We start from the raw sequence: 24,449 nt of genomic DNA, 5'->3' as shown, positions 1-24,449 counted from the left end.
GTTTAAACATGTTATGCACATAATCACCCCAAAATCCACAGACAATACTTAAAAAAGAAAAAAAATCTAACAAAGTGAACTTCATTTTTGCAACGTTAGTTCTAGAAACTACTTTCATGCATCTTTCTGTTTCATGAGCATTTAAAAGAAAGAATACACTTGCATCTTGGGAAATGTATGCATCATTGATTAACTGCACTAGAGCTTGACTTGCAGTCAAAACTTGTCTCTACAGATTCCATAGTGCCCAGTCAGTCAATAAAGTTTTACTATCTGTTGATTTATTATGTACAGTTCATCCAGAAAGTATTCACAGTGCATCACTTTTTCCACATTTTGTTATGTTACAGCCTTATTGCAAAATAGATTAAATTAATTTTTTCCTCAGAATTCTACACACAACACCCCATAATGACAACGTGAAAAAAGTTTATTTGAGGTTTTTGCAAATTTATTAAAAATAAAAAAACTGAGAAATCACATGTACATAAGTATTCACAACCTTTGCCATGAAGCTCAAAACTTTCCCCTGATCATCCTTGAGATGTTTCTGCAGCTTAAATGGAGTACACCTGTGGTAAATTCAGTTGATTGAACATGATTTGGAAAGGCACACATCTGTCTATATAAGGTCCCACAGTTGACAGTTCATGTCAGAGCACAAACCGAGCATGAAGTCAAAGGAATTGTCTGTAGACCTCCGAGACAGGATTGTCTCGAGGCACAAATCTGGGGAAGGTTACAGAAACATTTCTGTTGCTTTGAAGGTCCCAATGAGCACAGTGGCCTCCGTCATCCGTAAGTGGAAGAAGTTCAAAACCACCAGGACTCTTCCTAGAGCTGGCTGGCCATCTAAACTGAGCGATCGGGAGAAGGGCCTTAGTCAGGAGGTGACCAAGAACCCAATGATCACTCTGCCAGCGCTCCAGAGGTCCTCTGGAGAGAGGAGATTCTTCCAGAAGGACAACCATCTCTGCAGCAATCCACCAATCAGGCCTGTATGGTGGAGTGGCCAGACAAAGCCACTCCTTAGTTAAAGGCACATGGCAGCATGCTTGGAGTTTGCCAAAAGGCACCTGAAGGACTCTCGGACCATGAGAAACAAAATTCTCTGGTCTGATGAGACAAAGATTGAACTCTTTGGTGTGAATGCCAGGCCACGTTTGGAGGAAACCAGGCACCGCCATCACCAGGCCAATACCATTCCTGCAGTGAAGCATGGTGATGGCAGCATCATGGTGTGGGATGTTTTCCAGCAGCAGGAACTGGGAGACTAGTCAGGATAAAGCAAAAGATGACTGCAGCAATGTACAGAGACATCCAGGATGAAAACCTGTTCCAGAGCGCTCTTGACCTCAGACTGGGGCGACGGTTCATCTTTCAGCAGGACAACAACCCTATGCACAAAGCCAAGATATCAAAGTAGTGGCTTCAGGACAACTCTGTGAATGTCCTTGAGTGGCCCAGCCAGAGCCCAGACTTGAATCTGATTGAACATCTCTGGAGAGATCTTAAAATGGCTATGCACTGACGCTTCCTATCCAGCCTGATGGAGCTTGAGAGAAGCTGCAAAGAGGAATGGGCGAAACTGGCCAAGGATAGGTGTGCCAAGCTTGTGGCATCATATTCAAAAGACTGGAGGCTGTAATTGCTGCCAAAGGTGCATCGACAAAGTATAAGCAAAGGCTTTGAATACTTATGTACATGTGACTTGTCAGTTTTTTTTATTTTTGCAAAAACCTCAAGTAAACTTTTTTCATGTTGTCATTATGGGGTGTTGTGTGTAGAATTCTGAGGAAAAAAATTAATTTAATCCATTTTGGAATAAGGCTGTAACATAACAAAATATGGAAAAAGTGATGCACTGTGTATACTTTCTGGATGCACTGTATATTTATTATGTCAGCTGTTACTCGCACAAAGAAAAAGTGCCCAGAGGACACAAATGATACCATACGAATTTCTTTTATATATATTATTGGGCAACTGATTAGGATCTGGCTTGAGGAAATTTTACTGGTTGGCTAGTCAGGCAATGTCTTTTCTAATCTGGACAAAACACAGAGGCAATATGTTGAGTGCACTGCTAACATATTAGCTGGTGTGCTTAAAGTCAACACTTGGTTCAAATGTCACCTGCTGAAGCTGTGCAGCAAATTATCAGGAACTTCCTGTTTTGAATTGAACTTGGCCATAATGCAATATACTTTCCAGTTTCTCCTTCTAAATATTGATAGCTGCAAAGACTCAAATCCTGTTGCACAGGTTAGAGCAGAGTTCAACAGAAAAACATTTAATATACGTTCTGTCTAATGTTTCTAAGAACAAGATGTATTTTCTCCTGAAATATGACTGCAATCAATTTGGAGAGAGAGATAGAGCATTCCGGGGGTAAGTTCAAAAGTTTATTTAAACTGTTCATATTTTGAAAAATCAGTTTTGATAGTATTTAAAACTAAGGTTCTTTTAATGACTTCTATGGTTCAAGGTTATTAATAGTTTTCATAGAGATAATCTAGTTACCTATTGCCTTTGCATATATTTTTCCTATTTTTGTTTCAAACCTAAACAACTACAATCGCACTTCTCCCTCTCGCTCTTCCCTTCAGTACATCATGTCAGATGTTCTATTTGTCAAAATTATTACACATTAGTGCACATTGAGATGCAGGGAATGTTACTGCTTATGCTGATTTTAGTGAGTATATGGAGGTTACTGATTTCTTAGGGCAAATACAAGAAATGTATGATCAAATCTAACATGGAGGCTCTTGTTCAGCCAGCCCATTTGACTTTTTTTGTGAACTTGCATAGGTTGCACTAGGTTGTTATGTGAGGTCAATAAATCTGTTACCATTGTTTCAAATTTGGTTTTGCATGTATTAATGTGTTTTATTCCCCTTCTTTTAGATAAGTATCTCCAGCAACTGAAGTTGGAAATCAACCTGACACTTGAAAGATAATCAGCAACAGGCTTTCATCACAGTACCAGCAGGATAAAAGAACGGGGGTAGATTTCCTTCTGCCATGAAGCCTCTGAGACCAGTCACCATTCAGAAGGAGGACATGGAAGTGATTCAGAGTTACAAGTACCTGGGGGTTCACATTAACAACAAACTAGACTGCTCTGACAACACAGTGGTGATGTACAAGAAGGGCCAGAGCAGACTGTACTTGCTAAGAAGACTCAGCTCTTTTGAGGTTTGCAGCAAGCTGCTGGAAATGTTCTACTAGTCCATAGTAGCCAGTGTACTATTCTATGCTGCAATCATCTGGGGAAGCAACCTGAGCACAAAAGAATCACAATGTCTGATTCAAATTTAGCAACAAAGACAGCTCCATCACAGGTCAAACCCTGGATATACTGGAAGCTGCTTTAGAAAAAAAAGATAATAGCAAAATTGAATGCCATCATTGAAAATCCCATCCAGGAGGTGGTCTTTTGGAGCACTTTTAGCCACAGGCTCATTCCATCTTGGTGTGCTAAGAATCACCTCAGGGAGGTCTCTTCTTCCCACTCCTGTGGCAATTCAAAGCTTTCATCTGATGTGCTCATTAAGTTGATTTATTTTAATTTTTTTAATTGATTGTTTGGATGTACTATCTAACCTGTGATAATGTATTCTTATTTTTTATGTTTCTGCTGCTGTATGCATTTTAATTTCCCCATGGAATTAATAAGGGTTTATCTGATCTAATCTAAATTGGTGCTATGTCCAGGATTGTTCCTGCTTTGCATCTGGGGCCTGCTGGAATAGCCTATACCTCCACCATGACCTTTTCTTGGATAATCAAGTCAGAAAAATGGAGAGTTATATGGATATCATTTATTTGTGCACAAAGCACTGCCTTTGTCAATTGGGCATATTGCTTTAAAAAAAACTATATGTAATATCCATCCATCCAAAATCTAACCCGCTAAATCCTAACTACAGGGTCACAGGGGTCAGTTGGAGCCAATCCCAGCTAACACAAGACGCAAGGCCGGAAACAAACCCTGGGCAGGGCTTTAATAAATGTAACGTAAATGTAATAAATTAATCAAAATAGTAAAATAAACCAGTGATTACACTGATTGCCTACTCAATACAGACCTGTTTTATTAAGTACTACTAACAAATGTTTTGGGAACAACGACAAAGAGAACATCCAAACTTACTCTGTCTACATACAAGCAAACTTTTCTTGCAGATTACTATGATTATGAAACAAAATTATTTTGCACAAATTTTTGTCACCAAAATCATAATTAATATGATTTTCTTGTAGTTAATTACAGTGGTGATAACGAAACAAATTTCTGCACCTAAAATACGCATAAGAAGACTGTTTACAAGTTTATTCTTTGTAGAAACGTAAAGCTTGTTGATGCTTTTGCCTGCATTAGATGTTGTTACTTTTAACTTGCACCGAAAATGTGTTTATTCAATTTTAAACCTTCCTCTCATATCTTGAGGTAGATCACAGTTAATATATACCACTCTCACAAGTGGAGAAAGGGAAGGCTTCATTGATTTATCAACATTTGCCCAATTATATAAGAGCTATTACTAGTATCACAAGACTTCTTTTACACTGTTTCATAATATAAGAAACATGCAAGAGGACAGATGGTTAGATTCATCTTTTCTATGACTGTCTGTACTAGTACAAAAAAAGCCATTGAAAAGGGCTGAAATTCCCCAAGTTTGCCTTTACCTTCAGATATTGGATTGAAACGAATGAACACAAAAAACTGCATACAGCTCAGTTTTTTTTATTACGTTTTTATGCACCTGTTTGCTCTGCCTACAGTAAAATAATGTAACACACAAACCAATCATACAACTTTCTGAAAACAGAGATGAGTGTAAATCTTCATATCTTTGTATGTCATATATATAATTAACCCTTAACTCGTTATGTTAACACTAGAATCCCAGAAGTGTTAACATGCTTTAAAACGCTCAACTTGGAAAGAGATTTCACATTCACACTCTCCAGTGATGTGTTTCCATTTGTATTATTAATTTTCATTTCTTTTTCTAAGAATAATTGTGAGAAACTGCAAAGAAGAGGGGACCTTTTCAGTCCTTTTAATGGCTTTTTTCATCCTCCTTAAGGCAGGCTTACTGGAGGTGAATCTAAGCATCTCCATCTGTCCTCTTGTATGTTTCTTATTATAAAACAGTGTGAAAGAAGTCTTTCTGATGATGGTGAAAACTCTTGTACGATCGGGCAGATGTTGATAAATCAACGATGCTTCCCTCTCTCCACTTGTGAGAATGGTATATGCTAATTGTGATCTAACTCAAGATATGAGAGGAAGGATTAAAACTGAATAAACAAATTTTCTGTGACCAAAAAAGTAACAACTTCTAAAGTAGGCAACAACGGCAGCAAATTGTAAGGTACTGCAAAGAAGAAACTTGTAAACGGTCTTCTGAGGGACATTTACATTTTAGGAGTAGAAATTCATTTCCTTATCACCTCTGTGACCAGCTACAAGTATAATACAGTCATTGGTTGCTTCAAGTGATTTTGGTATGAAAAATACATACAAAATAATGTTGCTGCAGAATCAGAGGAGGTTGCAGGAAAAGTTTGTTAGTATGTAGCCAGAATAGCTGAGGATGTTCTCCTTGTCGTTGTACCCTAGGTGTATGGGTCCAGAGGCTAATATTTCGGGCAAAAAGTCCATATAGTAGAACGTTACCTGTGATGGATCTCACAAAGGACAATTTGTGAGAAATGCCAAAAACAAAAAATTACTTACAAGACCTATCTCCAGTGGTGAGTGTTTATATTTGTGCTATTCATTTTCCTTTCTTTCTCTAAGAACAATTGTGAGAAACTGCAAGGAAGAGGGGACCTGATGGCTGAATGAGTTATATTAACATACCAATCAGTGGGCTGTAGCTTTGCTGTGACCCAGTGGCCTAATGGATAAGGCATCAGCCTTCGGAGCTGAGGATTGTGGGTTCGAGTCCCATCTGGGTCAATGAACATTGGGTTTTGAAAACACTGTCGAAGCAAAAAATATTACTCGACTATTTAGTCTTCACTCAAAGGCAAACTCCTCTGAGACGTGCTAGTGTTCTCGAGATAGCTGTCTACCTGGCGGGAAAACAATAAAAGTAGAAGAGCGCAGTGCTTGACCGGTATTCCACCTCCAAACTGTGAAAGTAGCAAAGAGCAAAAACACCCTAACAATGTTTTTAAGGTTTTGCTTTACAACACTTGAACTGGGAAATAGATTTTACAAAATCCGGTTCCATCCTGCGGAGTACATTCAGATGGCATTCGTTCCATAGTCTTACAACTCTGATCCTGTATTACTAATCTGGTGACCTTTATTGGTGCCAATCAGAGGAACACACCCTTATATAAACGAGCTCTGGACTTGATCGCATGTAGACCTTAGAACATCTGAATCATGAGGCCATAATTATCCGGTGTGTTTACCATGAGTTCTCATTTAACGAGTAGGGAGAATTTGCCAAAAAGAAGTTTTCCTGACTTTCGTAAGGAATCCTCGCCTTCTTCATAATTCATGACAATGCTCCAAGCGATGACTGATGTTGGTATAAATAGCACACCTCTTTGTTCTCTTGAAAAGTGCGATATGTAAAATTCGTTGGTTTGCTCTAGGAGCCTTATTTGAACAGTTTGCAGCCTAGAATTTTACGCGTTCCAGTTACCATCTCGATGGTTCAGCCATTACACGGAGTGCTCACAAGCCTGGACTTGAACCTGGATTGGGGGGTTGAGGCGCCTTCCGGTGACAGTGCTACTGAAAGACCCAGGCTGCCACCCCTAGTTATTGCATTCAACAGTTAACCACTTGAGGATAAGCATTTACTTTCCTTAGGAGGAAGATGGCTTTCTTGTGGCCCAGTGGCCTAATGGATAAGGCGTCAGCCGCTGGAGATTGTGGGTTCAAGTCCCACCTGGGTCGTTCGTGGCTAGAAAAGGGGTCCATTTCTGTATGTTTCTTTTCAAAGACAATATGAGAATCCAAAATAGCCGTTTAAGATTTGGTGCAAAGGAAAAGGACCCATTTAATGAAAAAAAAACAAGAACTTTGTAGCAGGCTGTTCTTTGGATTCATTTGCTGCACTCCAATTTCTGAAGGTAAAAACAAACTTGGGGAATTTCAGTCCTTTTTAATGGCTTTTTTTCATCCTCCTTAAGGCAGGCTTACTGGAGGTGAATCTAAGCATCTCCATCTGTCCTCTTGTATGTTTCTTATTATAAAACAGTGTGAAAGAAGTCTTTCTGATGATGGTGAAAACTCTTGTACGATCGGGCAGATGTTGATAAATCAACGATGCTTCCCTCTCTCCACTTGTGAGAATGGTATATGCTAATTGTGATCTAACTCAAGATATGAGAGGAAGGATTAAAACTGAATAAACAAATTTTCTGTGACCAAAAAAGTAACAACTTCTAAAGTAGGCAACAACGGCAGCAAATTGTAAGGTACTGCAAAGAAGAAACTTGTAAACGGTCTTCTGAGGGACATTTACATTTTAGGAGTAGAAATTCATTTCCTTATCACCTCTGTGACCAGCTACAAGTATAATACAGTCATTGGTTGCTTCAAGTGATTTTGGTATGAAAAAATACATACAAAATAATGTTGCTGCAGAATCAGAGGAGGTTGCAGGAAAAGTTTGTTAGTATGTAGCCAGAATAGCTGAGGATGTTCTCCTTGTCGTTGTACCCTAGGTGTATGGGTCCAGAGGCTAATATTTCGGGCAAAAAGTCCATATAGTAGAACGTTACCTGTGATGGATCTCACAAAGGACAATTTGTGAGAAATGCCAAAAACAAAAATTACTTACAAGACCTATCTCCAGTGGTGAGTGTTTATATTTGTGCTATTCATTTTCCTTTCTTTCTCTAAGAACAATTGTGAGAAACTGCAAGGAAGAGGGACCTGATGGCTGAATGAGTTATATTAACATACCAATCAGTGGGCTGTAGCTTTGCTGTGACCCAGTGGCCTAATGGATAAGGCATCAGCCTTCGGAGCTGAGGATTGTGGGTTCGAGTCCCATCTGGGTCAATGAACATTGGGTTTTGAAAACACTGTCGAAGCAAAAAATATTACTCGACTATTTAGTCTTCACTCAAAGGCAAACTCCTCTGAGACGTGCTAGTGTTCTCGAGATAGCTGTCTACCTGGCGGGAAAACAATAAAAGTAGAAGAGCGCAGTGCTTGACCGGTATTCCACCTCCAAACTGTGAAAGTAGCAAAGAGCAAAAACACCCTAACAATGTTTTTAAGGTTTTGCTTTACAACACTTGAACTGGGAAATAGATTTTACAAAATCCGGTTCCATCCTGCGGAGTACATTCAGATGGCATTCGTTCCATAGTCTTACAACTCTGATCCTGTATTACTAATCTGGTGACCTTTATTGGTGCCAATCAGAGGAACACACCCTTATATAAACGAGCTCTGGACTTGATCGCATGTAGACCTTAGAACATCTGAATCATGAGGCCATAATTATCCGGTGTGTTTACCATGAGTTCTCATTTAACGAGTAGGGAGAATTTGCCAAAAAGAAGTTTTCCTGACTTTCGTAAGGAATCCTCGCCTTCTTCATAATTCATGACAATGCTCCAAGCGATGACTGATGTTGGTATAAATAGCACACCTCTTTGTTCTCTTGAAAAGTGCGATATGTAAAATTCGTTGGTTTGCTCTAGGAGCCTTATTTGAACAGTTTGCAGCCTAGAATTTTACGCTTCCAGTTACCATCTCGATGGTTCAGCCATTACACGGAGTGCTCACAAGCCTGGACTTGAACCTGGATTGGGGGGTTGAGGCGCCTTCCGGTGACAGTGCTACTGAAAGACCCAGGCTGCCACCCCTAGTTATTGCATTCAACAGTTAACCACTTGAGGATAAGCATTTACTTTCCTTAGGAGGAAGATGGCTTTCTTGTGGCCCAGTGGCCTAATGGATAAGGCGTCAGCCGCTGGAGATTGTGGGTTCAAGTCCCACCTGGGTCGTTCGTGGCTAGAAAAGGGGTCCATTTCTGTATGTTTCTTTTCAAAGACAATATGAGAATCCAAAATAGCCGTTTAAGATTTGGTGCAAAGGAAAAGGACCCATTTAATGAAAAAAAAACAAGAACTTTGTAGCAGGCTGTTCTTTGGATTCATTTGCTGCACTCCAATTTCTGAAGGTAAAAACAAACTTGGGGAATTTCAGTCCTTTTTAATGGCTTTTTTTCATCCTCCTTAAGGCAGGCTTACTGGAGGTGAATCTAAGCATCTCCATCTGTCCTCTTGTATGTTTCTTATTATAAAACAGTGTGAAAGAAGTCTTTCTGATGATGGTGAAAACTCTTGTACGATCGGGCAGATGTTGATAAATCAACGATGCTTCCCTCTCTCCACTTGTGAGAATGGTATATGCTAATTGTGATCTAACTCAAGATATGAGAGGAAGGATTAAAACTGAATAAACAAATTTTCTGTGACCAAAAAAGTAACAACTTCTAAAGTAGGCAACAACGGCAGCAAATTGTAAGGTACTGCAAAGAAGAAACTTGTAAACGGTCTTCTGAGGGACATTTACATTTTAGGAGTAGAAATTCATTTCCTTATCACCTCTGTGACCAGCTACAAGTATAATACAGTCATTGGTTGCTTCAAGTGATTTTGGTATGAAAAAATACATACAAAATAATGTTGCTGCAGAATCAGAGGAGGTTGCAGGAAAAGTTTGTTAGTATGTAGCCAGAATAGCTGAGGATGTTCTCCTTGTCGTTGTACCCTAGGTGTATGGGTCCAGAGGCTAATATTTCGGGCAAAAGTCCATATAGTAGAACGTTACCTGTGATGGATCTCACAAAGGACAATTTGTGAGAAATGCCAAAAACAAAAAATTACTTACAAGACCTATCTCCAGTGGTGAGTGTTTATATTTGTGCTATTCATTTTCCTTTCTTTCTCTAAGAACAATTGTGAGAAACTGCAAGGAAGAGGGGACCTGATGGCTGAATGAGTTATATTAACATACCAATCAGTGGGCTGTAGCTTTGCTGTGACCCAGTGGCCTAATGGATAAGGCATCAGCCTTCGGAGCTGAGGATTGTGGGTTCGAGTCCCATCTGGGTCAATGAACATTGGGTTTTGAAAACACTGTCGAAGCAAAAAATATTACTCGACTATTTAGTCTTCACTCAAAGGCAAACTCCTCTGAGACGTGCTAGTGTTCTCGAGATAGCTGTCTACCTGGCGGGGAAAACAATAAAAGTAGAAGAGCGCAGTGCTTGACCGGTATTCCACCTCCAAACTGTGAAAGTAGCAAAGAGCAAAAACACCCTAACAATGTTTTTAAGGTTTTGCTTTACAACACTTGAACTGGGAAATAGATTTTACAAAATCCGGTTCCATCCTGCGGAGTACATTCAGATGGCATTCGTTCCATAGTCTTACAACTCTGATCCTGTATTACTAATCTGGTGACCTTTATTGGTGCCAATCAGAGGAACACACCCTTATATAAACGAGCTCTGGACTTGATCGCATGTAGACCTTAGAACATCTGAATCATGAGGCCATAATTATCCGTGTGTTTACCATGAGTTCTCATTTAACGAGTAGGGAGAATTTGCCAAAAAGAAGTTTTCCTGACTTTCGTAAGGAATCCTCGCCTTCTTCATAATTCATGACAATGCTCCAAGCGATGACTGATGTTGGTATAAATAGCACACCTCTTTGTTCTCTTGAAAAGTGCGATATGTAAAATTCGTTGGTTTGCTCTAGGAGCCTTATTTGAACAGTTTGCAGCCTAGAATTTTACGCGCTCCAGTTACCATCTCGATGGTTCAGCCATTACACCGAGTGCTCACAAGCCTGGACTTGAACCTGGATTGGGGGGTTGAGGCGCCTTCCGGTGACAGTGCTACTGAAAGACCCAGGCTGCCACCCCTAGTTATTGCATTCAACAGTTAACCACTTGAGGATAAGCATTTACTTTCCTTAGGAGGAAGATGGCTTTCTTGTGGCCCAGTGGCCTAATGGATAAGGCGTCAGCCTCCGGAGCTGGAGATTGTGGGTTCAAGTCCCACCTGGGTCGTTCGTGGCTAGAAAAGGGGTCCATTTCTGTATGTTTCTTTTCAAAGACAATATGAGAATCCAAAATAGCCGTTTAAGATTTGGTGCAAAGGAAAAGGACCCATTTAATGAAAAAAAAACAAGAACTTTGTAGCAGGCTGTTCTTTGGATTCATTTGCTGCACTCCAATTTCTGAAGGTAAAAACAAACTTGGGGAATTTCAGTCCTTTTTAATGGCTTTTTTTCATCCTCCTTAAGGCAGGCTTACTGGAGGTGAATCTAAGCATCTCCATCTGTCCTCTTGTATGTTTCTTATTATAAAACAGTGTGAAAGAAGTCTTTCTGATGATGGTGAAAACTCTTGTACGATCGGGCAGATGTTGATAAATCAACGATGCTTCCCTCTCTCCACTTGTGAGAATGGTATATGCTAATTGTGATCTAACTCAAGATATGAGAGGAAGGATTAAAACTGAATAAACAAATTTTCTGTGACCAAAAAAGTAACAACTTCTAAAGTAGGCAACAACGGCAGCAAATTGTAAGGTACTGCAAAGAAGAAACTTGTAAACGGTCTTCTGAGGGACATTTACATTTTAGGAGTAGAAATTCATTTCCTTATCACCTCTGTGACCAGCTACAAGTATAATACAGTCATTGGTTGCTTCAAGTGATTTTGGTATGAAAAATACATACAAAATAATGTTGCTGCAGAATCAGAGGAGGTTGCAGGAAAAGTTTGTTAGTATGTAGCCAGAATAGCTGAGGATGTTCTCCTTGTCGTTGTACCCTAGGTGTATGGGTCCAGAGGCTAATATTTCGGGCAAAAAGTCCATATAGTAGAACGTTACCTGTGATGGATCTCACAAAGGACAATTTGTGAGAAATGCCAAAAACAAAAAATTACTTACAAGACCTATCTCCAGTGGTGAGTGTTTATATTTGTGCTATTCATTTTCCTTTCTTTCTCTAAGAACAATTGTGAGAAACTGCAAGGAAGAGGGGACCTGATGGCTGAATGAGTTATATTAACATACCAATCAGTGGGCTGTAGCTTTGCTGTGACCCAGTGGCCTAATGGATAAGGCATCAGCCTTCGGAGCTGAGGATTGTGGGTTCGAGTCCCATCTGGGTCAATGAACATTGGGTTTTGAAAACACTGTCGAAGCAAAAAATATTACTCGACTATTTAGTCTTCACTCAAAGGCAAACTCCTCTGAGACGTGCTAGTGTTCTCGAGATAGCTGTCTACCTGGCGGGAAAACAATAAAAGTAGAAGAGCGCAGTGCTTGACCGGTATTCCACCTCCAAACTGTGAAAGTAGCAAAGAGCAAAAACACCCTAACAATGTTTTTAAGGTTTTGCTTTACAACACTTGAACTGGGAAATAGATTTTACAAAATCCGGTTCCATCCTGCGGAGTACATTCAGATGGCATTCGTTCCATAGTCTTACAACTCTGATCCTGTATTACTAATCTGGTGACCTTTATTGGTGCCAATCAGAGGAACACACCCTTATATAAACGAGCTCTGGACTTGATCGCATGTAGACCTTAGAACATCTGAATCATGAGGCCATAATTATCCGGTGTGTTTACCATGAGTTCTCATTTAACGAGTAGGGAGAATTTGCCAAAAAGAAGTTTTCCTGACTTTCGTAAGGAATCCTCGCCTTCTTCATAATTCATGACAATGCTCCAAGCGATGACTGATGTTGGTATAAATAGCACACCTCTTTGTTCTCTTGAAAAGTGCGATATGTAAAATTCGTTGGTTTGCTCTAGGAGCCTTATTTGAACAGTTTGCAGCCTAGAATTTTACGCGTTCCAGTTACCATCTCGATGGTTCAGCCATTACACGGAGTGCTCACAAGCCTGGACTTGAACCTGGATTGGGGGGTTGAGGCGCCTTCCGGTGACAGTGCTACTGAAAGACCCAGGCTGCCACCCCTAGTTATTGCATTCAACAGTTAACCACTTGAGGATAAGCATTTACTTTCCTTAGGAGGAAGATGGCTTTCTTGTGGCCCAGTGGCCTAATGGATAAGGCGTCAGCCGCTGGAGATTGTGGGTTCAAGTCCCACCTGGGTCGTTCGTGGCTAGAAAAGGGGTCCATTTCTGTATGTTTCTTTTCAAAGACAATATGAGAATCCAAAATAGCCGTTTAAGATTTGGTGCAAAGGAAAAGGACCCATTTAATGAAAAAAAAACAAGAACTTTGTAGCAGGCTGTTCTTTGGATTCATTTGCTGCACTCCAATTTCTGAAGGTAAAAACAAACTTGGGGAATTTCAGTCCTTTTTAATGGCTTTTTTTCATCCTCCTTAAGGCAGGCTTACTGGAGGTGAATCTAAGCATCTCCATCTGTCCTCTTGTATGTTTCTTATTATAAAACAGTGTGAAAGAAGTCTTTCTGATGATGGTGAAAACTCTTGTACGATCGGGCAGATGTTGATAAATCAACGATGCTTCCCTCTCTCCACTTGTGAGAATGGTATATGCTAATTGTGATCTAACTCAAGATATGAGAGGAAGGATTAAAACTGAATAAACAAATTTTCTGTGACCAAAAAAGTAACAACTTCTAAAGTAGGCAACAACGGCAGCAAATTGTAAGGTACTGCAAAGAAGAAACTTGTAAACGGTCTTCTGAGGGACATTTACATTTTAGGAGTAGAAATTCATTTCCTTATCACCTCTGTGACCAGCTACAAGTATAATACAGTCATTGGTTGCTTCAAGTGATTTTGGTATGAAAAAATACATACAAAATAATGTTGCTGCAGAATCAGAGGAGGTTGCAGGAAAAGTTTGTTAGTATGTAGCCAGAATAGCTGAGGATGTTCTCCTTGTCGTTGTACCCTAGGTGTATGGGTCCAGAGGCTAATATTTCGGGCAAAAAGTCCATATAGTAGAACGTTACCTGTGATGGATCTCACAAAGGACAATTTGTGAGAAATGCCAAAAACAAAAATTACTTACAAGACCTATCTCCAGTGGTGAGTGTTTATATTTGTGCTATTCATTTTCCTTTCTTTCTCTAAGAACAATTGTGAGAAACTGCAAGGAAGAGGGACCTGATGGCTGAATGAGTTATATTAACATACCAATCAGTGGGCTGTAGCTTTGCTGTGACCCAGTGGCCTAATGGATAAGGCATCAGCCTTCGGAGCTGAGGATTGTGGGTTCGAGTCCCATCTGGGTCAATGAACATTGGGTTTTGAAAACACTGTCGAAGCAAAAAATATTACTCGACTATTTAGTCTTCACTCAAAGGCAAACTCCTCTGAGACGTGCTAGTGTTCTCGAGATAGCTGTCTACCTGGCGGGGAAAACAATAAAAGTAGAAGAGCGCAGTGCTTGACCGGTATTCCACCTCCAAACTGTGAAAGTAGCAAAGAGCAAAAACACCCTAACAATGTTTTTAAGGTTTTGCTTTACAACACTTGAACTGGGAAATAGATTTTACAAAATCCGGTTCCATCCTGCGGAGTACATTCAGATGGCATTCGTTCCATAGTCTTACAACTCTGATCCTGTATTACTAATCTGGTGACCTTTATTGGTGCCAATCAGAGGAACACACCCTTATATAAACGAGCTCTGGACTTGATCGCATGTAGACCTTAGAACATCTGAATCATGAGGCCATAATTATCCGGTGTGTTTACCATGAGTTCTCATTTAACGAGTAGGGAGAATTTGCCAAAAAGAAGTTTTCCTGACTTTCGTAAGGAATCCTCGCCTTCTTCATAATTCATGACAATGCTCCAAGCGATGACTGATGTTGGTATAAATAGCACACCTCTTTGTTCTCTTGAAAAGTGCGATATGTAAAATTCGTTGGTTTGCTCTAGGAGCCTTATTTGAACAGTTTGCAGCCTAGAATTTTACGCGTTCCAGTTACCATCTCGATGGTTCAGCCATTACACGGAGTGCTCACAAGCCTGGACTTGAACCTGGATTGGGGGGTTGAGGCGCCTTCCGGTGACAGTGCTACTGAAAGACCCAGGCTGCCACCCCTAGTTATTGCATTCAACAGTTAACCACTTGAGGATAAGCATTTACTTTCCTTAGGAGGAAGATGGCTTTCTTGTGGCCCAGTGGCCTAATGGATAAGGCGTCAGCCGCTGGAGATTGTGGGTTCAAGTCCCACCTGGGTCGTTCGTGGCTAGAAAAGGGGTCCATTTCTGTATGTTTCTTTTCAAAGACAATATGAGAATCCAAAATAGCCGTTTAAGATTTGGTGCAAAGGAAAAGGACCCATTTAATGAAAAAAAAACAAGAACTTTGTAGCAGGCTGTTCTTTGGATTCATTTGCTGCACTCCAATTTCTGAAGGTAAAAACAAACTTGGGGAATTTCAGTCCTTTTTAATGGCTTTTTTTCATCCTCCTTAAGGCAGGCTTACTGGAGGTGAATCTAAGCATCTCCATCTGTCCTCTTGTATGTTTCTTATTATAAAACAGTGTGAAAGAAGTCTTTCTGATGATGGTGAAAACTCTTGTACGATCGGGCAGATGTTGATAAATCAACGATGCTTCCCTCTCTCCACTTGTGAGAATGGTATATGCTAATTGTGATCTAACTCAAGATATGAGAGGAAGGATTAAAACTGAATAAACAAATTTTCTGTGACCAAAAAAGTAACAACTTCTAAAGTAGGCAACAACGGCAGCAAATTGTAAGGTACTGCAAAGAAGAAACTTGTAAACGGTCTTCTGAGGGACATTTACATTTTAGGAGTAGAAATTCATTTCCTTATCACCTCTGTGACCAGCTACAAGTATAATACAGTCATTGGTTGCTTCAAGTGATTTTGGTATGAAAAAATACATACAAAATAATGTTGCTGCAGAATCAGAGGAGGTTGCAGGAAAAGTTTGTTAGTATGTAGCCAGAATAGCTGAGGATGTTCTCCTTGTCGTTGTACCCTAGGTGTATGGGTCCAGAGGCTAATATTTCGGGCAAAAAGTCCATATAGTAGAACGTTACCTGTGATGGATCTCACAAAGGACAATTTGTGAGAAATGCCAAAAACAAAAAATTACTTACAAGACCTATCTCCAGTGGTGAGTGTTTATATTTGTGCTATTCATTTTCCTTTCTTTCTCTAAGAACAATTGTGAGAAACTGCAAGGAAGAGGGGACCTGATGGCTGAATGAGTTATATTAACATACCAATCAGTGGGCTGTAGCTTTGCTGTGACCCAGTGGCCTAATGGATAAGGCATCAGCCTTCGGAGCTGAGGATTGTGGGTTCGAGTCCCATCTGGGTCAATGAACATTGGGTTTTGAAAACACTGTCGAAGCAAAAAATATTACTCGACTATTTAGTCTTCACTCAAAGGCAAACTCCTCTGAGACGTGCTAGTGTTCTCGAGATAGCTGTCTACCTGGCGGGAAAACAATAAAAGTAGAAGAGCGCAGTGCTTGACCGGTATTCCACCTCCAAACTGTGAAAGTAGCAAAGAGCAAAAACACCCTAACAATGTTTTTAAGGTTTTGCTTTACAACACTTGAACTGGGAAATAGATTTTACAAAATCCGGTTCCATCCTGCGGAGTACATTCAGATGGCATTCGTTCCATAGTCTTACAACTCTGATCCTGTATTACTAATCTGGTGACCTTTATTGGTGCCAATCAGAGGAACACACCCTTATATAAACGAGCTCTGGACTTGATCGCATGTAGACCTTAGAACATCTGAATCATGAGGCCATAATTATCCGGTGTGTTTACCATGAGTTCTCATTTAACGAGTAGGGAGAATTTGCCAAAAAGAAGTTTTCCTGACTTTCGTAAGGAATCCTCGCCTTCTTCATAATTCATGACAATGCTCCAAGCGATGACTGATGTTGGTATAAATAGCACACCTCTTTGTTCTCTTGAAAAGTGCGATATGTAAAATTCGTTGGTTTGCTCTAGGAGCCTTATTTGAACAGTTTGCAGCCTAGAATTTTACGCGCTCCAGTTACCATCTCGATGGTTCAGCCATTACACGGAGTGCTCACAAGCCTGGACTTGAACCTGGATTGGGGGGTTGAGGCGCCTTCCGGTGACAGTGCTACTGAAAGACCCAGGCTGCCACCCCTAGTTATTGCATTCAACAGTTAACCACTTGAGGATAAGCATTTACTTTCCTTAGGAGGAAGATGGCTTTCTTGTGGCCCAGTGGCCTAATGGATAAGGCGTCAGCCGCTGGAGATTGTGGGTTCAAGTCCCACCTGGGTCGTTCGTGGCTAGAAAAGGGGTCCATTTCTGTATGTTTCTTTTCAAAGACAATATGAGAATCCAAAATAGCCGTTTAAGATTTGGTGCAAAGGAAAAGGACCCATTTAATGAAAAAAAAACAAGAACTTTGTAGCAGGCTGTTCTTTGGATTCATTTGCTGCACTCCAATTTCTGAAGGTAAAAACAAACTTGGGGAATTTCAGTCCTTTTTAATGGCTTTTTTTCATCCTCCTTAAGGCAGGCTTACTGGAGGTGAATCTAAGCATCTCCATCTGTCCTCTTGTATGTTTCTTATTATAAAACAGTGTGAAAGAAGTCTTTCTGATGATGGTGAAAACTCTTGTACGATCGGGCAGATGTTGATAAATCAACGATGCTTCCCTCTCTCCACTTGTGAGAATGGTATATGCTAATTGTGATCTAACTCAAGATATGAGAGGAAGGATTAAAACTGAATAAACAAATTTTCTGTGACCAAAAAAGTAACAACTTCTAAAGTAGGCAACAACGGCAGCAAATTGTAAGGTACTGCAAAGAAGAAACTTGTAAACGGTCTTCTGAGGGACATTTACATTTTAGGAGTAGAAATTCATTTCCTTATCACCTCTGTGACCAGCTACAAGTATAATACAGTCATTGGTTGCTTCAAGTGATTTTGGTATGAAAAATACATACAAAATAATGTTGCTGCAGAATCAGAGGAGGTTGCAGGAAAAGTTTGTTAGTATGTAGCCAGAATAGCTGAGGATGTTCTCCTTGTCGTTGTACCCTAGGTGTATGGGTCCAGAGGCTAATATTTCGGGCAAAAAGTCCATATAGTAGAACGTTACCTGTGATGGATCTCACAAAGGACAATTTGTGAGAAATGCCAAAAACAAAAAATTACTTACAAGACCTATCTCCAGTGGTGAGTGTTTATATTTGTGCTATTCATTTTCCTTTCTTTCTCTAAGAACAATTGTGAGAAACTGCAAGGAAGAGGGACCTGATGGCTGAATGAGTTATATTAACATACCAATCAGTGGGCTGTAGCTTTGCTGTGACCCAGTGGCCTAATGGATAAGGCATCAGCCTTCGGAGCTGAGGATTGTGGGTTCGAGTCCCATCTGGGTCAATGAACATTGGGTTTTGAAAACACTGTCGAAGCAAAAAATATTACTCGACTATTTAGTCTTCACTCAAAGGCAAACTCCTCTGAGACGTGCTAGTGTTCTCGAGATAGCTGTCTACCTGGCGGGGAAAACAATAAAAGTAGAAGAGCGCAGTGCTTGACCGGTATTCCACCTCCAAACTGTGAAAGTAGCAAAGAGCAAAAACACCCTAACAATGTTTTTAAGGTTTTGCTTTACAACACTTGAACTGGGAAATAGATTTTACAAAATCCGGTTCCATCCTGCGGAGTACATTCAGATGGCATTCGTTCCATAGTCTTACAACTCTGATCCTGTATTACTAATCTGGTGACCTTTATTGGTGCCAATCAGAGGAACACACCCTTATATAAACGAGCTCTGGACTTGATCGCATGTAGACCTTAGAACATCTGAATCATGAGGCCATAATTATCCGGTGTGTTTACCATGAGTTCTCATTTAACGAGTAGGGAGAATTTGCCAAAAAGAAGTTTTCCTGACTTTCGTAAGGAATCCTCGCCTTCTTCATAATTCATGACAATGCTCCAAGCGATGACTGATGTTGGTATAAATAGCACACCTCTTTGTTCTCTTGAAAAGTGCGATATGTAAAATTCGTTGGTTTGCTCTAGGAGCCTTATTTGAACAGTTTGCAGCCTAGAATTTTACGCGTTCCAGTTACCATCTCGATGGTTCAGCCATTACACGGAGTGCTCACAAGCCTGGACTTGAACCTGGATTGGGGGGTTGAGGCGCCTTCCGGTGACAGTGCTACTGAAAGACCCAGGCTGCCACCCCTAGTTATTGCATTCAACAGTTAACCACTTGAGGATAAGCATTTACTTTCCTTAGGAGGAAGATGGCTTTCTTGTGGCCCAGTGGCCTAATGGATAAGGCGTCAGCCGCTGGAGATTGTGGGTTCAAGTCCCACCTGGGTCGTTCGTGGCTAGAAAAGGGGTCCATTTCTGTATGTTTCTTTTCAAAGACAATATGAGAATCCAAAATAGCCGTTTAAGATTTGGTGCAAAGGAAAAGGACCCATTTAATGAAAAAAAAACAAGAACTTTGTAGCAGGCTGTTCTTTGGATTCATTTGCTGCACTCCAATTTCTGAAGGTAAAAACAAACTTGGGGAATTTCAGTCCTTTTTAATGGCTTTTTTTCATCCTCCTTAAGGCAGGCTTACTGGAGGTGAATCTAAGCATCTCCATCTGTCCTCTTGTATGTTTCTTATTATAAAACAGTGTGAAAGAAGTCTTTCTGATGATGGTGAAAACTCTTGTACGATCGGGCAGATGTTGATAAATCAACGATGCTTCCCTCTCTCCACTTGTGAGAATGGTATATGCTAATTGTGATCTAACTCAAGATATGAGAGGAAGGATTAAAACTGAATAAACAAATTTTCTGTGACCAAAAAAGTAACAACTTCTAAAGTAGGCAACAACGGCAGCAAATTGTAAGGTACTGCAAAGAAGAAACTTGTAAACGGTCTTCTGAGGGACATTTACATTTTAGGAGTAGAAATTCATTTCCTTATCACCTCTGTGACCAGCTACAAGTATAATACAGTCATTGGTTGCTTCAAGTGATTTTGGTATGAAAAATACATACAAAATAATGTTGCTGCAGAATCAGAGGAGGTTGCAGGAAAAGTTTGTTAGTATGTAGCCAGAATAGCTGAGGATGTTCTCCTTGTCGTTGTACCCTAGGTGTATGGGTCCAGAGGCTAATATTTCGGGCAAAAAGTCCATATAGTAGAACGTTACCTGTGATGGATCTCACAAAGGACAATTTGTGAGAAATGCCAAAAACAAAAATTACTTACAAGACCTATCTCCAGTGGTGAGTGTTTATATTTGTGCTATTCATTTTCCTTTCTTTCTCTAAGAACAATTGTGAGAAACTGCAAGGAAGAGGGACCTGATGGCTGAATGAGTTATATTAACATACCAATCAGTGGGCTGTAGCTTTGCTGTGACCCAGTGGCCTAATGGATAAGGCATCAGCCTTCGGAGCTGAGGATTGTGGGTTCGAGTCCCATCTGGGTCAATGAACATTGGGTTTTGAAAACACTGTCGAAGCAAAAAATATTACTCGACTATTTAGTCTTCACTCAAAGGCAAACTCCTCTGAGACGTGCTAGTGTTCTCGAGATAGCTGTCTACCTGGCGGGGAAAACAATAAAAGTAGAAGAGCGCAGTGCTTGACCGGTATTCCACCTCCAAACTGTGAAAGTAGCAAAGAGCAAAAACACCCTAACAATGTTTTTAAGGTTTTGCTTTACAACACTTGAACTGGGAAATAGATTTTACAAAATCCGGTTCCATCCTGCGGAGTACATTCAGATGGCATTCGTTCCATAGTCTTACAACTCTGATCCTGTATTACTAATCTGGTGACCTTTATTGGTGCCAATCAGAGGAACACACCCTTATATAAACGAGCTCTGGACTTGATCGCATGTAGACCTTAGAACATCTGAATCATGAGGCCATAATTATCCGGTGTGTTTACCATGAGTTCTCATTTAACGAGTAGGGAGAATTTGCCAAAAAGAAGTTTTCCTGACTTTCGTAAGGAATCCTCGCCTTCTTCATAATTCATGACAATGCTCCAAGCGATGACTGATGTTGGTATAAATAGCACACCTCTTTGTTCTCTTGAAAAGTGCGATATGTAAAATTCGTTGGTTTGCTCTAGGAGCCTTATTTGAACAGTTTGCAGCCTAGAATTTTACGCGTTCCAGTTACCATCTCGATGGTTCAGCCATTACACGGAGTGCTCACAAGCCTGGACTTGAACCTGGATTGGGGGGTTGAGGCGCCTTCCGTGACAGTGCTACTGAAAGACCCAGGCTGCCACCCCTAGTTATTGCATTCAACAGTTAACCACTTGAGGATAAGCATTTACTTTCCTTAGGAGGAAGATGGCTTTCTTGTGGCCCAGTGGCCTAATGGATAAGGCGTCAGCCTCCGGAGCTGGAGATTGTGGGTTCAAGTCCCACCTGGGTCGTTCGTGGCTAGAAAAGGGGTCCATTTCTGTATGTTTCTTTTCAAAGACAATATGAGAATCCAAAATAGCCGTTTAAGATTTGGTGCAAAGGAAAAGGACCCATTTAATGAAAAAAAAACAAGAACTTTGTAGCAGGCTGTTCTTTGGATTCATTTGCTGCACTCCAATTTCTGAAGGTAAAAACAAACTTGGGGAATTTCAGTCCTTTTTAATGGCTTTTTTTCATCCTCCTTAAGGCAGGCTTACTGGAGGTGAATCTAAGCATCTCCATCTGTCCTCTTGTATGTTTCTTATTATAAAACAGTGTGAAAGAAGTCTTTCTGATGATGGTGAAAACTCTTGTACGATCGGGCAGATGTTGATAAATCAACGATGCTTCCCTCTCTCCACTTGTGAGAATGGTATATGCTAATTGTGATCTAACTCAAGATATGAGAGGAAGGATTAAAACTGAATAAACAAATTTTCTGTGACCAAAAAAGTAACAACTTCTAAAGTAGGCAACAACGGCAGCAAATTGTAAGGTACTGCAAAGAAGAAACTTGTAAACGGTCTTCTGAGGGACATTTACATTTTAGGAGTAGAAATTCATTTCCTTATCACCTCTGTGACCAGCTACAAGTATAATACAGTCATTGGTTGCTTCAAGTGATTTTGGTATGAAAAATACATACAAAATAATGTTGCTGCAGAATCAGAGGAGGTTGCAGGAAAAGTTTGTTAGTATGTAGCCAGAATAGCTGAGGATGTTCTCCTTGTCGTTGTACCCTAGGTGTATGGGTCCAGAGGCTAATATTTCGGGCAAAAAGTCCATATAGTAGAACGTTACCTGTGATGGATCTCACAAAGGACAATTTGTGAGAAATGCCAAAAACAAAAAATTACTTACAAGACCTATCTCCAGTGGTGAGTGTTTATATTTGTGCTATTCATTTTCCTTTCTTTCTCTAAGAACAATTGTGAGAAACTGCAAGGAAGAGGGACCTGATGGCTGAATGAGTTATATTAACATACCAATCAGTGGGCTGTAGCTTTGCTGTGACCCAGTGGCCTAATGGATAAGGCATCAGCCTTCGGAGCTGAGGATTGTGGGTTCGAGTCCCATCTGGGTCAATGAACATTGGGTTTTGAAAACACTGTCGAAGCAAAAAATATTACTCGACTATTTAGTCTTCACTCAAAGGCAAACTCCTCTGAGACGTGCTAGTGTTCTCGAGATAGCTGTCTACCTGGCGGGAAAACAATAAAAGTAGAAGAGCGCAGTGCTTGACCGGTATTCCACCTCCAAACTGTGAAAGTAGCAAAGAGCAAAAACACCCTAACAATGTTTTTAAGGTTTTGCTTTACAACACTTGAACTGGGAAATAGATTTTACAAAATCCGGTTCCATCCTGCGGAGTACATTCAGATGGCATTCGTTCCATAGTCTTACAACTCTGATCCTGTATTACTAATCTGGTGACCTTTATTGGTGCCAATCAGAGGAACACACCCTTATATAAACGAGCTCTGGACTTGATCGCATGTAGACCTTAGAACATCTGAATCATGAGGCCATAATTATCCGGTGTGTTTACCATGAGTTCTCATTTAACGAGTAGGGAGAATTTGCCAAAAAGAAGTTTTCCTGACTTTCGTAAGGAATCCTCGCCTTCTTCATAATTCATGACAATGCTCCAAGCGATGACTGATGTTGGTATAAATAGCACACCTCTTTGTTCTCTTGAAAAGTGCGATATGTAAAATTCGTTGGTTTGCTCTAGGAGCCTTATTTGAACAGTTTGCAGCCTAGAATTTTACGCGTTCCAGTTACCATCTCGATGGTTCAGCCATTACACGGAGTGCTCACAAGCCTGGACTTGAACCTGGATTGGGGGGTTGAGGCGCCTTCCGGTGACAGTGCTACTGAAAGACCCAGGCTGCCACCCCTAGTTATTGCATTCAACAGTTAACCACTTGAGGATAAGCATTTACTTTCCTTAGGAGGAAGATGGCTTTCTTGTGGCCCAGTGGCCTAATGGATAAGGCGTCAGCCTCCGGAGCTGGAGATTGTGGGTTCAAGTCCCACCTGGGTCGTTCGTGGCTAGAAAAGGGGTCCATTTCTGTATGTTTCTTTTCAAAGACAATATGAGAATCCAAAATAGCCGTTTAAGATTTGGTGCAAAGGAAAAGGACCCATTTAATGAAAAAAAAACAAGAACTTTGTAGCAGGCTGTTCTTTGGATTCATTTGCTGCACTCCAATTTCTGAAGGTAAAAACAAACTTGGGGAATTTCAGTCCTTTTTAATGGCTTTTTTTCATCCTCCTTAAGGCAGGCTTACTGGAGGTGAATCTAAGCATCTCCATCTGTCCTCTTGTATGTTTCTTATTATAAAACAGTGTGAAAGAAGTCTTTCTGATGATGGTGAAAACTCTTGTACGATCGGGCAGATGTTGATAAATCAACGATGCTTCCCTCTCTCCACTTGTGAGAATGGTATATGCTAATTGTGATCTAACTCAAGATATGAGAGGAAGGATTAAAACTGAATAAACAAATTTTCTGTGACCAAAAAAGTAACAACTTCTAAAGTAGGCAACAACGGCAGCAAATTGTAAGGTACTGCAAAGAAGAAACTTGTAAACGGTCTTCTGAGGGACATTTACATTTTAGGAGTAGAAATTCATTTCCTTATCACCTCTGTGACCAGCTACAAGTATAATACAGTCATTGGTTGCTTCAAGTGATTTTGGTATGAAAAAATACATACAAAATAATGTTGCTGCAGAATCAGAGGAGGTTGCAGGAAAAGTTTGTTAGTATGTAGCCAGAATAGCTGAGGATGTTCTCCTTGTCGTTGTACCCTAGGTGTATGGGTCCAGAGGCTAATATTTCGGGCAAAAAGTCCATATAGTAGAACGTTACCTGTGATGGATCTCACAAAGGACAATTTGTGAGAAATGCCAAAAACAAAAAATTACTTACAAGACCTATCTCCAGTGGTGAGTGTTTATATTTGTGCTAT

General features: G+C 40.4%; 12 non-coding genes across 12 annotated transcripts; all 12 read left to right on the top strand.

The window, feature by feature from the left end:
- The first annotated feature begins 5,907 nt into the window (after positions 1-5,907).
- Positions 5,908-5,980, top strand: trnar-ucg. Its single transcript has one exon. It is a non-coding gene; the product is annotated as a tRNA-Arg (tRNA).
- A 1,997-nt stretch (positions 5,981-7,977) lies between these two features.
- Positions 7,978-8,050, top strand: trnar-ucg. Its single transcript has one exon. It is a non-coding gene; the product is annotated as a tRNA-Arg (tRNA).
- A 1,997-nt stretch (positions 8,051-10,047) lies between these two features.
- On the top strand, positions 10,048-10,120 carry trnar-ucg. Its single transcript has one exon. It is a non-coding gene; the product is annotated as a tRNA-Arg (tRNA).
- Positions 10,121-11,010: 890 nt separating this feature from the next.
- trnar-ccg lies at positions 11,011-11,083 on the top strand. Its single transcript has one exon. It is a non-coding gene; the product is annotated as a tRNA-Arg (tRNA).
- A 1,041-nt stretch (positions 11,084-12,124) lies between these two features.
- Positions 12,125-12,197, top strand: trnar-ucg. Its single transcript has one exon. It is a non-coding gene; the product is annotated as a tRNA-Arg (tRNA).
- Positions 12,198-14,194: 1,997 nt separating this feature from the next.
- On the top strand, positions 14,195-14,267 carry trnar-ucg. Its single transcript has one exon. It is a non-coding gene; the product is annotated as a tRNA-Arg (tRNA).
- A 2,000-nt stretch (positions 14,268-16,267) lies between these two features.
- trnar-ucg lies at positions 16,268-16,340 on the top strand. The gene has a single exon. It is a non-coding gene; the product is annotated as a tRNA-Arg (tRNA).
- A 1,997-nt stretch (positions 16,341-18,337) lies between these two features.
- Positions 18,338-18,410, top strand: trnar-ucg. The gene has a single exon. It is a non-coding gene; the product is annotated as a tRNA-Arg (tRNA).
- A 1,997-nt stretch (positions 18,411-20,407) lies between these two features.
- Positions 20,408-20,480, top strand: trnar-ucg. Its single transcript has one exon. It is a non-coding gene; the product is annotated as a tRNA-Arg (tRNA).
- Positions 20,481-21,370: 890 nt separating this feature from the next.
- trnar-ccg lies at positions 21,371-21,443 on the top strand. Its single transcript has one exon. It is a non-coding gene; the product is annotated as a tRNA-Arg (tRNA).
- Positions 21,444-22,483: 1,040 nt separating this feature from the next.
- On the top strand, positions 22,484-22,556 carry trnar-ucg. The gene has a single exon. It is a non-coding gene; the product is annotated as a tRNA-Arg (tRNA).
- An 890-nt stretch (positions 22,557-23,446) lies between these two features.
- Positions 23,447-23,519, top strand: trnar-ccg. Its single transcript has one exon. It is a non-coding gene; the product is annotated as a tRNA-Arg (tRNA).
- The last annotated feature ends 930 nt before the right edge of the window (positions 23,520-24,449 follow it).

The sequence above is a fragment of the Polypterus senegalus genome, unplaced genomic scaffold (assembly GCF_016835505.1).
Source record: "Polypterus senegalus isolate Bchr_013 unplaced genomic scaffold, ASM1683550v1 scaffold_5363, whole genome shotgun sequence".
Lineage (NCBI taxonomy): Eukaryota > Metazoa > Chordata > Cladistia > Polypteriformes > Polypteridae > Polypterus > Polypterus senegalus.
This window is presented reverse-complemented; position numbering and strand designations above follow the sequence as displayed.